The sequence below is a fragment of the Bactrocera tryoni genome, chromosome 1, assembly GCF_016617805.1.
Source record: "Bactrocera tryoni isolate S06 chromosome 1, CSIRO_BtryS06_freeze2, whole genome shotgun sequence".
In the NCBI taxonomy this organism is placed as follows: domain Eukaryota; kingdom Metazoa; phylum Arthropoda; class Insecta; order Diptera; family Tephritidae; genus Bactrocera; species Bactrocera tryoni.
Genome location: NC_052499.1, coordinates 89,676,874 through 89,689,778, shown reverse-complemented (window position 1 = coordinate 89,689,778; position 12,905 = coordinate 89,676,874).

The window sequence follows — 12,905 nt, the reverse complement described above, 5'->3', positions numbered from 1 at the left end:
AATACTTTCAGAGCTGGAGTGTTTTCGTCAATTCGAAAATCTTCCGCAAAAACTTTCTCTCGAAAACTCGTAACGTCGACTGATCAGATGTTGTTATCGTCCATGCCTCTGCACCATATAGCAGGAATGGAATAATGAGTGACTTATAGAGTTTGGTCTTTGTTCATCGAGAGAGGACTTTACTTATCAATTGCCTACTTAGTCCGAAGTAGCTCATGTTGGCAAAAGTTCTTTTGCGATTGAAGAAGTCGCACGATAGGGAATCGTCTTGTCTGTAACCTCATTTTGTATCGAACGGCTCGGAGAGGTCCTTCCTGATCGTGACGGACCTTTTCGTATTGGTCAACGTCAGTTTATACAGCCGTATTAGCTTTGATATGGAAAAAGAGGTGATAGTTGGTGTTTTTCCAGGGCTAAAGCCAAACTTATAAAGTCCAATCAGACAGTGAGCTGTAATCTTTAACACGATGTGCTCGATAGAACCTCATATGCGATGTTGAGGAGGTAGTTGGTTCAGATTGTGGGTCTCGCTTTTTGTAGATTGGGCAGACCGATTCATTTTTAATTTATCTATTTCAAAAATATCTAAAAGGTTGACTTCTCTTTGCGATATTTAAGAATACTAGAGTAGGACTCAATACCCGCGCCGTTAGTTCTGCTTTCTCCAGGCTGGACAAGGAAGCACAGAAAATGGGTCTGGCAGTGAACGAGGGCAAGACGAAATATCTCCTGTCATCAAACAAACAGTCGTCGCACTAACGACTTGGCTCTCACGTCACTGTTAACAGTCATAACTTTGAAGTTGTAGATAATTTCGTCTATTTAGGAACCAGTATTAACACCACCAACAATGTCAGCCTGGAAATCCAACGCAGTATTGCTCTTGCCAACAGGTGCTACTTCGGACTGAGTAGGCAATTGAAAAGTAAAGTCCTCTCTCGACGAACAAAAGCCAAACTCTATAAGTCGCTCATAATTCCCGTCCTGCTATATGGTGCAGAGGCATGGACGATGACAACATCTCATCAGTCGGCGTTACGAGTTTTCGAGTGAAAAGTTCTGCGAAAGATGTATGGTCCTTTGCGCATTGGCCACGGCGAATATCGCATTCGATGGAACGATGAGCTGTACGAGATATGTATATGACGACATTGACATAGTTCAGCGAACTAAGAGGCTACGCTGGCTAGGTCATGTTGTCCGGATGGACGAAAACACTCCAGCTCTGAAAGTATTCGACGCAGTACCCGCCGGGGGAAGCAGAGGAAGAGGAAGACCTCCATTCCGTTGGAAGGACCAAGTGGAGAAGGACCTGGCTTCGCTTGGAATATCCAATTGGCGCCACGGAGCGAAAAAAAGAAACGACTGGCGCGCTGTTGTTAACTCGGCTATAATCGCGTAAGCGGTGTCTACTGCAATTAAGAAGAAAAAGAAGAAGAAGAGTAGGATTTGCTGGAACTCAAAATTTATCACGAATAGACTTAGAAGCAGATTTTTAAAAGGCGCTCGTCTTTTTTAGTCCAAAGACTAATGAGTATAAAAAACTTTGTAAAATAGTGTATCAAAAACATTCACAAATCTGGAAAACTCTCTATTCTAAACAGAGCCGTTATATTGGTTGCGTTAAATTAAATATCAAAACTAAAGCCGATGAACTGGTTCAATTTTGTTGACTTGCAATGAAGACATAACTTGCATACTTTCTCTATTTCGGCCTAAGTATCCGTAGAGCAATCAGTCAGACATTGCTAAATCAATTGGAGTCTTCAACGCCGTCACTCGATATCAAACCTACTACGGAGCGCACACACAAACATACACAAAACAATCACTGCCACAGTGCCAAAGCTATTGCGATCGAAGCGCCCATCAGTCACAATAAAATGGCGACATTGATTCGCCATTGTCATGAAATACTCCGACAACGGTTAATTAAATTTGTGAATTATTTTCTTTGCATGAAGCTTTGCGAGCTCACAATTACTTGTGTTTTTTGTCATTTTTGTCATTTAGCAGATATTTACCCAGCCGAGCACGAACAAAGCGGACAGTGCGTCGCTGTTCTCTGCGCTGCGGCGACTAAAGTAATCCAGAAGCCAATTCCACGTTTGTTGACACCAATTAATGAATCATGGCTGCAGGCGAACAGCCAAGAAACAACAAGAAACACTTCAGACATTCGCTTGGTTGACCGTCAGCAGACCAGAGACAAGCGCTTTGACGCGCGCCGCCACCGTAACTGCCACACTTGCCGCCGACGACACGTCCGGGGGTAACACGGCAGCGATTCGATACAATTGGAAAGCAAGTGGTGGAAAACAATAAGGCAACAATGGAAATCAAATCAATTACCAACATTTACGCCGAAGCATTTTAATTGTGCCCAACAGCCGCTTTCCCGCACTCCCCCCCCACACCTGGACGCCATCGATCAAAGGCTGCCGCGCGCCCGCCACGTCGCTTCGAATTGCGCCGGCTGGAAAGTGGGTGAGCCACTTTGAATATGTAAATTGTCGGTCAACCGAAAAGCGTTTGGATAATTCTAGGCAATTACGCATAAATGTCAAATGCAGACAACAATTAGCGTAATCGATAGCTTGGACATGCTCATACAAATATGTACATACATACGCATGTATGCACAGCCATGTATGCCTGGTAGCGGTTTTGGTGAATGCGTACAAATACCACATAAACACCACGCCGACATAACTGGACACAAAGGTGCACCACAATTCGATGGGTGGCAATAGACACTTCACTCACAGATATAAAGATAAGACCGTTTTGATTAATTGCCGGCAACTGCTTGTATGGAATTGGAGGCGGCAGCTTTGATGTCGCTCGGTACTGACGGAATGAGAGCCGATTTGGAATAAGTACAATATGTGGCGCCTCAAGTGGTTATTATAGTTAAAATTTCCAGGTGCCGCTGATTCATAAGCTCCCTCTCCTGCCTCTACAATACACAAGCTTTTGCAATTATGAAAGAAAGTACTTGCTCTCGCACTTTAGTTTTGAATTTTAAAATTCACGAATTTAGAAAACACAGCATAACGGACTGAAAGCGAGAATTCTCCGCGCCACCGCCAGGCGAAGGCGCCACTTTATGCCTCGTGGGTAAGAGAGGGTGGTTTTGTTATTAAATGTGGTGTCATTGTACGAGTCACTGCCGCTTATATTGTATTAGGTGCGGCGGAAGAGATGTGCATATGAAGCAAAAGTGTTTACCTTAATACAAATCCAAGTTTTAGGGCACCCACAAATGAGTGATCAACACTTTCTGAATTCTTTGACCGTGGAGTCGTGGGAAGCCCAGCATATAACGAAGCATTTACCTATAACGAACATTATCGGGAATCATACTATCAAAATTACGCTAATTTGATTTTACAATGCAAACAATAGAAACCTCAACAAACGAAATATTTTACGCTTGAAATGTGCTTGCTAATTAGATTTGAAGAGTAGACGCCAACTGTTCGCACGAAGGAGCCCATTAGCTCTTGATTAATTAGTGAAATACATTATAAGCATTCGCAAGTGTTAAGCGCGGAGAGGCTGTGTTAATCCACTTCCATCAAAACTCGCTTGCTTTCGGGAAGATGAAAGAATATTTAATAAACGCCGCCGAAGCTCATTGTTTTAATTATGCCCGTCTTACATACACACAGTCCCATGTGTGTGCATATGTATGTACATATGTACGCTCATAGGCGATAATAGACGAATCCACCGTAAAGTCAATTATGCAAAATACAAAGCGTTTGACGCTTATCTCGGACGAAGATTTCGCAGAAAGCGGCTGCGCGGCCATTAGATGTTAGCTGGTCGCTCGTCGGAGGTTGGCGGTCGGTGGAGGTGATTGTGGCGTTGGCGGTCAATGATCAACGAAGCCTTTGTGACGAGCCGCCATCGAAATGGCTGCTGCTCATTTATGCTATTGCTTACATACAAACACACATAACGTTCGTATCATCGCGCGCTGCAAAATAGCAAGTCTGCGACAAATGGCTTCGCATTTAATTAGCACGCAAATTATTCATGAGTTTCTTTATTCGGACAAATAATCATGACGACATAAATTAATCATTTAAGTTGTGTGCATGGCGTAATGAAATCCTTATGTCGCTTGTGATCGCCACTAACTTGTACTCGGCGAGGGTTCAGTTCATTATTGGCATACTTGCACTTCCATACATGCACATATGTATGTGTGTGTGTGTGCGTATTTATAAAATATTAATTTCTAATTTAAGTTGTTTACTCATTTGCGTTTGTCTAACAGGATCCTGCTTAGAGGAGAGTTCAAGGTAACAATTTTCTTGCGGCCGCGCTTGGACCACCTAACGGGCACTGTTGGTGGCCTTATTGGTGACAGCAGTGATCTGGCGTCATATTTCCAGCGAGGACAGGCAGCAACTGTCATGTGCCAAGTGATTCACCGTTGGAATTTGGGTCAGCAGCAGTTGTTTCACAATGCATTCCTCTCAACATAGGGAATTTGTCAACACTGCTCGGACTTTCTCCAAAGTGCGGTGTCATGTTGGGTCACACCCACCATAATAATAACTGCTGCTATGAAGAAAGCGGTGTGCTTGTCACATTTTGCGGCTGCTGTAAGTTGTGCGGACCCACCGCAGTCTCTTGCTTCTTAATTGAAATGACAGATGAGCCAGAGCGATTTTTACTGTCGAATAATGAGCATAGGCACATAGCTGTCCAGTGGATGAAACGTGCGTGAAATACGCATTTAATGATAAGAGGCAGTGCGCATGATCGCCGGTCGTTTATGAGCGCACTGTGTTTTATGTTTGCCAAATAACTTTAAGTAAATTTGGCATTCAAAATGAATGATTTCTAACATTCACCTCTACGAGCTCAACATTGCGCCACAAATATTTGTTGGCAAAGCAAATCCATACTGATAGTACAAGGCAAGACATCTATAAATTTGTTACGTAGGCATTTGGTTGAAAACACTGTGCCATCAACGCTGACCATTGACCGCTGACCACACAACGCGCCTACTCACAGGCACATGAACGCCGAGTGCCGCAATTAAAGAATAACGAATAATTACCCTAACAAAAATGATGTGAACCAGCGTGCCACAACAACATCGGACTCGCCAATGTGCTGATGTTATCTAATTTTACAAAGTGGATACGGCAAGTAGCATGGACCTGCCCAACTATTCATTGACCTTTGGGCAGCGACCGAATTTGCGCTTTTGTGCGAGTATTTTGTCCACAAGTGCCATCACTTGTCGCCAACTAAGCCACACGGCGCAATGATTAATGTCCAACATCTCTTCCATTCGCCGCCAACTGCCATATTATCACGTCCACCGATTCACCGGGCCACTTACTCATATTTCAGGTATTTCCAAAATCGGCATTCCGCCATTTCTGCACAATTTTCAAATATGATTATTCGTTTAAATTTCAATTTTTATATTTTCAGCAATGGACGTTCGTATTTACTTCAGTTTTGAGTGCGAGTGAGTGTTGATGTGTGTGTGTCTCACGCATAGCCATTGTGTGTAGTGGATTAGTGAGTTCATGGTAAAAACAAGTGATGCGGATGGCGTGGCTGCACTTGTGTTCGCAATAAACCTAATTAAATTGGTTTTTATTAACTGGAAATCTTTGATTGAGTAGTGAAGACCGTGATAAGTCATCGCTGATTATTTAGGTGAGTCAAAGCGTCATAAGTGAGTAAATGTGACTCAAAACTTGTTATTTGAAGTGCACGGTTTTGTGGTGGCAACAATATGGGAGGTTTTCGAACGCAATACCCTTATCAAATAACAGAGCCAATGTCATTTTGACAGCTCATCTAGCAAATGCGCACATTGTAACTGCTATGCGCAGGGAGAGTAGAGCCAAGCGAATAGTAATATTCAGGGGTTGAATAGTTTTTAGGCAACGATGCGTAATTATAGGATTAAAACCCTGGCCCTAACTTCAGAACCAACAAGCTTCATTGCTGCCCGCTTTGTTTCTAAATTTATGAGTTTTGATTGACTTTTTGATTTTTCACGCATGTTCCTCGCACAACCTAATACGTGAGAACTTAACGCGCGGCAGTGTTGGTGAACTATAAAGAATCAAAAAATTAAGTATTATATGCATAGGCAACATAATGAATAGACTGGCTAATTACTGAGGAAAGAACTTATTCATACGGGTTTCACTACAACAAACGATTATAGTATATGTACATATATCATGCGGGTATGTGCAAATGTATTGCACGTCATGGCTTCGTGCTTAGCTTCCAAATGTAATTTAATCTTCAGTAACCATATTTCAAAAATAACTTGCGCAAAGGAAAGAAATTTGGTATGGCACCTATAGGCTTTAGTTTTCCAATCTAAACAATTTGTACAGAGATTGTGCCAAATTTCCAAATTCCATACAAAAGCAATAATATTATAATCGATCGAAGACTGAGGAACCTCGTTCAGAGTATAAAAAATACTATTGCTCTCCAGACACCTAAACTTTGAATATCAGCTCAATTATACACAAACAATTACAACAACAACAAGCGAAACCGATGGGTATGTTTGTAAACTATTACAAATGAGTATTCCATACGCCGGAAGGATGCGCCTGACAGAAACTCAGAAATTTGCTCTCATTTATGAAATAGAGTAATCAAATCGTTTAGTGATCAGCCCAAAATAGAGAGAAACTAGAACTTGTTAAAATACACTCTGACACAAAACTTCAGACATTTTAAAACAAAATTCTCAAAACCTAGAACTACAATTTAAGTGGGTATTGCCACTTTCAGCCATGAGAGAGTGCACTAAATGCGGTAGGACAAACAGTCATAAGGGTGTATGAAATACTTTCATAGATTTCCTTTAAAACAACAAAGTTGATCATCGAAACCTTGGAATGCCCGAGGAATGGGGGTCTTTGGAATGATGAGTGATATATGCACGAACTCAACTTTCTAAATGGGTATTCCCGCAACACTTTAAACGGTATCTCCTGCTGCATTTATTACTCCGTGTTTCCGCAAATTGACCTAAATCACATATTCATTTCTACAGTTTAATAGCCGAGAGATTGATGGATGGATGCATCAATCAACGACAAGGCGATAACTGGGTAGGATTCTCAATTGCTGGCACTCGGCTTTCATATCATTCATCTTCAACAAATTCGCAATCAATTATTAATGCTTTCCGATGATCAAATGCCGCACTTGTTAACGGTAACAAGGCATAAACTCATACATGTACATATACTGACAATTGGATATTTACACACACGCAGCAATATCAATGAGCGTTTGACGCACCCAGCGCGGAATATCCGACATTCTGTGACGTAAGTGAAACCCCAAAGCTATGAATTAGTTATAGCATAAGTGCCGAACTGGACCGAACTAGTTCTGCACCAGGGACTAGTGATTGTCTCTTGTAATTGATTGTTACCTACAGTATCTGGCCATTGATTTGTGTGCAGTCATTTGTTTTAAATTTCTTTAACCTTCATCTTCAAATAAAACCCACCCCTCGATATTGCCAAAAATGTTGTGGGGTCTATAAAAAGTTCTTGCTTCAGAAGTTTTTCGTCAGATACCAGCAGAAATATGTGTTCAGTTGCATGCTCCCCTAAACTTAGCAGGAAAGGAAGCTAGAATCGCTGAAGTGGACAAAGATTGCATTGTGTATAGATCAGCCGAATAGTGGCATAACGGTAATGTAGCGCGCTTCCTGCAGGGTGTTGCGAAGGCAATTGAATATTTATATGTTCACAATTTGCAACGTTGGTATTTAGGCTTAGCGAGTAATTGATGTGGTAATTGTGCAGCAGGCAGTAATTGCAACATGGAAATGAGCACCCTGCAGACAGCAAGCCTGAGAAGACTCGAAGCCATGGAGATTACACTCTTCGCTGCTTATGGAATTAATTGAGCCAACAGTTGCGATTGTCGGTGTAGCAGTTGCTGGTGTTTACAATGCCTCTCATCTTCTTCGTGTGGTTGTAGCTGTTGTATGCCTTCATGCCTTCATGCCCACTTATAGTGAACACGGATCGATCGAAATGGGGCGAATTGGCCAACACGGTGGCAAATCAAACAGCGCACAGCAAACAATAATTTGCAGTGGCAGCAGCAACGAAACGCAACATCAAAGCCAACAATCAACAGTAGCTGTGTGGCAAAGTACCTCAAGCACTTAAGTCTCGCCAACTGTGTATGCAAATGCATTTGACGAGGTGGAGGCAGATTCCTCACATGGCAAACACCGCAACACCACATAGAGAAGGGAAGCTGCAACAGCAATATCTGCAGAAACAATTGAGGATGCAACCAAACGTCAATTGCAGCAGCCGCAGCCGCAGTGTTGCATTGTGGCTACAACTGAAATTAACAAATGATGGACAAACGTCTGCTAAGCCCGGATAGCGCTGCGAAATGCCTATCAAGTGCGAATGTGTGAGTGATTGTCTATTATTCACACACATGTATGTATGTATGTGTGAGAACTGAGACGCAGCCTGCAGCAATCGATGTGCCACATCTCATGGCATCACTCAATGCAACAACGGCTGATGCCACGTCATGTTATTAGCAGCAATTTAAGCAAATAATCAGTCTGAGCGCTTATTTAAATGCAACTGCTCTGCGAACTCGCTGCAATTACCGAAGTGGCTAACGGAGACGGTCGTAGGAAAATAAGCCAAAGCTCAGAGTGTGTCGGAGATAATCGCCAATCGAAATTATATAATCGATATTGGAAACATAACCAACGCTTGCAATCAGAATACACCTCGGTCGCCTCATAATTTAAGGTGGAATGCATAGGAGCTCCTTGGAGAATGTGGAACTAAGAAATAGTTTATATTGTTGCCTAAAATACTTCATGAATAATACTAAAAGTTGCAACAGTATTTCAGCCTGCAATATTTAGTTTTTTTTTCGGATTTCTTTTTTCTATCTTATCGTATATGCAACAGTTCAGTTTTTCCGTTCTTCTTTTAATGTGGCATGTATGCAATAGTGGCAAAATGTGAACTTGGGTTAAATGAGCGCTCCGTGCGATATTACAATAAGTCAACTCCTCTTCAATTATCCATGATCGTTTTTCCCATAAATATTTAATCCATTCCTTTCGAAATAACCAAATAACACAATCTTATGTTTAAATGTACTTACATTTTATATAGAAACAGCAAAGAAATCAAAAGGCGAGAAAATAGTAAACAGCTGACTATGATTTGCATGTAAAAGTGAGCAGCTGTTTTGCGGTGTTGCCATTTTGCGCCGTTTGCAACAAATGGCACAAGTTTGCGACATTAAATCAGTGCCGCGATTATATTTAAAGAGATTGCTCTTAAGAATTATAGAGGTGTCTTTAAAAAGATTATTAGAAAATAACGGAAACTATGAGGGTGGAAGTATATGAGAAAAATATGTAATTCTGCCTCGCAGGGTTGCTGCCATCAACTTATGTAATGTGCCTCGGTGAGTGTAGTTTTCATTCTTAATCCCCAAATGTAATAGGCGGCTCTCTTTCTGCCGTTGCTTTTCATTCCTTTTCTTGTTGTTGTTACCGCTGCTGATATTGGTGCTGTTTTCTTGCATGTAATTACATTACTGATTTGCATTCCATTACAATTACAACTGTTGGTGCCTATATCCTGGTTTTTTTTTGTATACATCTGGCATCTCTGGCATTTGCTCTGACAACACTTTGGGGATTTGTAAATTACGCTATGCACGATTTGCACATTTCAAAGCGTTTTCCATTGCAAGTTTTTTGCGACTTGGAAAAATCGCTTTTCTGGCTCATTTCATCAAAGAGAATTTGCTTTTGTTTTCTTTGTCCGGTATTTGAAGTCAAATTACTGTATTTTTTGTAGTTTTTGTTGTCTTATATACAAAAGTGTGTGTTTAGTTGCAACGTTAACGGTTAGTGTTTACCTTGGCTGAATAATGGCGCCGATAAGGGCAGCTACCGCGAAACTACTGGTGCTCTACTGGAGTCGACTTGCACCCTACATAGAGAGGAGAGGTTCACAACTCCAGATACCTGATGCCCGAAGTAGCGCAAAGAGGGATTTGTTACTGGTGGTTTGATGCTTCTTCTTAAATATTACGGTTTCACATTCCAACAAATGTCTAAACGCTCATACTGCTCTCTAACTCATACTCGCCAAACTATGTGGATAGGCGTCATATAGCGACTTCTACAGTTCGCATAACATAATTCGCGGCTTCACTCCTACCAATCGTTTATTTAAGTACACGAAAGTACCGAGCGCAATTTTATTCAAATTTCCATGGAGGAGAAAATAAAACCACAAATTACAAGACAAAACGCTCCAAAGCTTAGATAAATTCTTTGGTCTTGGCTCTGCAACTTTCGAGGTTAATTTCGCAAATTGCTTTTATTAGTTCGGCTTTATTTGCATTTTGCCTGTAAATCTGCTGTTATTGCTGCCGCTGCTGGCCCCTTGGCTGACAACCGCTTGGATGTCTGACGCCTCTTGGCTCTTGGTTGTTTTTGTCGGTTGCTGTCGGCCGGTGACTGTTACCAACGCCGATTGCCCCTTGACGGTTGCATGTCAGTCACTCGAAGACCAGCCGCTCGGCGATTATTCGGTCACTCTGGCAGTATTTGCAGTCGCCTTCCGCCGCGGTGGCAGAATAATTACCGCACGCTGCAGTTTACATACAATTTGTTTGCGGCTCTGTGTAAATTTTGCAGCGAATCGGCTGAGCCGCTTAATGCAAGGGTTAAATATTTGTTTTTGCCCCGAAATTTATATGCCAATCCAAGTAAACGTTCGCAATTATTAAAGTCAGAGTGGCATAAGCTCAGTCCTAGAGTTAATTAACTGGTTCGAAGTATATTTACCATAAATAAGATACTAAATTTAAAGCGCTGCACTCACGACATTCAAATTTGAAAACCGATTATATAATAATTAGTAAGGGCAAAACTGAAAAAATATGGCATAACCGAATTTTTCGGAATTAGGATTTAGATTTAAACGGATATTTTCCGGAAAATTCAACCGTAAAATTCATTAGGCAATCAAGCTTAGCTGCTGTTAGCGATTAAAATCAGAGGCTCCAAGCACATAAGTATCAACTTATTAAATCCACACTTACGCCCCCAATTACAACGAAATAGAAGCACAGCACAGCGGCTGCATGTCTGGCTACATCCATTCAAGCTTACCAACACATACTTACTTACAACTAATAATGACTTAATTTTCTAAACACTCAGAGCAGATTAAACGCATACGCGCTCACTGCGCCGATTCCGCATCTTAATTGCTGATCACAACTCACCGATAAAGATGGCGGGAGCAGCCGAAGCCGAGCCCAACCCAATGTCTTTTGGTGGCGGCACCACAGCCTTCATACTGTACTGTAAGTGGAGTTTTTACTCGAGCGGCAAATCTACGAATCTCAATTGGCTTGCGCCCAAACGTCACAATTCCCAGTTAATTAAGACATTTGCCAACGCAGCCCAAGCAGCGGCGTTACGGCAGGCGAACGCACGAAGCGCCGGGCGTCAGTTTGCTCAATCAGTACATCATCGCTGACAAAAGCCAGCAACTAATCACTCATATCCGTTGGAAATGGTTGTTGCCGCAAAGCGGCAAGGTGAGTATGCAATTACGACGCTCTGGAAGTGATGAAAAGAGAAAACTAGCACAAATATGTGCGCGAAGTGGCTTCAACCAAGAGACCCAGAGCCACCAGCTCTTTAAGGCTTCATTTATGTGCATTCATTCTACTATTATTAATTCAGCGTTCGCCCACGTGTCGCCGCTTCAATATTGCGCTGTCGCGTCTACACGAATCTGGCATTCGCCCGCCTTCCTCTCGACCGGGAGCCAATCTCGTGCTCAGCTTATCACTTCGCGCTTTATTTTAAGTTACTTCCTGCAATTAGTGTAAGCGATTTTCCACTGTTCATAATTTTCAATAAAGTTTATTAGTATAGTAAGAATATTTATCAAGTTTCAACTAATGGACGTCATCCATGGATTTGTGTTTTTACCATTTTTCTTCTACTGTAAAAATTCTATTTATTATTTATTATATAATGGAACCTCTCTGTAAAAATGATTTCCACACTGGGAAAAAACATTGCCCGCTCTTAGTTACGTTGTCATACATGCCTCACCATATCAGCAAGAGTCAGCAATATTGGATTTGACCACTGTGACTCGATTCAACTAACCGCATTCCTTATCGCCACTGAAATACAATACAGAAGCGCAGGACCATTCTGCGAGTTTCCCAATTTCTCCATTATATAACAACAAACCGTCTACATTCAATATGTACTCAAAGGTTTGTCTTTAAACATACTTCAAATCACTTAGACTTTTCTTCTTAAGAAGGCTAATTATATTCAGCTTAATTTACAACCCATTTCCCTCAGTGTATCGCATACCAATAGCTGTTCAAAATTCATCAACAGACCCCACTTAATTCAAGTGTTTCCAATGCCGATTCTATAAAACAGGAAATGTTGTCACTTCAAAATGCGAACGAGTTCCAATGTCCCGAATGAAAACACTTACTGTTATATTTTCTCTTTGTCATAAAACTTCGGAGTACATACGTACTCGTATATTCCATAATAAGTTCTAACCTCAAAAAATGCTAAGCTTGAATAGAGTTCACATATGTAGGTTGTCGATCGATTCTCTTCATCCAATTACCCCTGATTTTCCAACAAAGCCTTGAAGAATACGCGAAAGTCTAGTAGCCTCTAGCTTTGGCGTCAACTTCATATGAGATATTTGCTGTAGTTGAACAGAAGACAATGATATACGTACAAGATACTCAACCGACGATCTCCAAGCGACTACAAGGGAAATTTCGGGAGATCGCTTTACAGTTTTCTG